This window comes from Pteropus vampyrus, unplaced genomic scaffold (genome assembly GCF_000151845.1).
Source record: "Pteropus vampyrus isolate Shadow unplaced genomic scaffold, Pvam_2.0 Scaffold100, whole genome shotgun sequence".
NCBI classification, from domain to species: Eukaryota; Metazoa; Chordata; class Mammalia; order Chiroptera; family Pteropodidae; genus Pteropus; species Pteropus vampyrus.
The window spans coordinates 1,489,923-1,490,423 of record NW_011888881.1 but is presented as its reverse complement, the minus strand read 5'-3'; the positions used below and the strand labels follow the sequence as shown (position 1 = coordinate 1,490,423).

Here is a 501-nt window from a genome sequence, read left to right as displayed (position 1 = left end):
AATGGCAGATGGCTTACAGAGCCTGAGTCAGCAGCCCTACCGTGGAAGTGGACTGGGAGGCGGGAAGTCACACACAGCGTTCTCGGCCTCCTCAGTGTGACCGGGACTCTTAGCTCCCAACCGATACCGTCTTTCCTGGATTGAATAGTAGAAGAAAAAGCCAGGGGCAGAAGGAAAACCTGGGCGGGGGGAGCTTGTATTTTATCCACTGATCGAGTCCATCTCCAGAGGGTGACTGGCACGTGAAGGCGCTCAGTAAACATTCACCGGAAAAAGAGGTAAAGTCCTGGTGTCATTACCACAGGGAATTCAGAGGTGTTTAAGGAATGGACAGGTTTTGTGCAGTCCGCCGGAAGAAGGGGACAGGGCGTCACGGTTACCTGGTACTGGGCGAACGTGTGGACCCCCAATTCTCAGACTTTCCCCCGAACCCTCCCAGTCCCCTGTGCCCTTAGAAGAAACAAGCACTTACTTGGACTCTGCTAGAATGACGCAGATTAG

General features: G+C 53.7%; 1 protein-coding gene across 1 annotated transcript in view; it reads left to right on the top strand.

The window, feature by feature from the left end:
- The window catches only part of SUMF1 (sulfatase modifying factor 1), a 79,281-nt gene that overhangs the window by 37,087 nt on the left and 41,693 nt on the right, over positions 1-501 (top strand). The gene's annotated exons all lie outside the window — the stretch shown is intronic.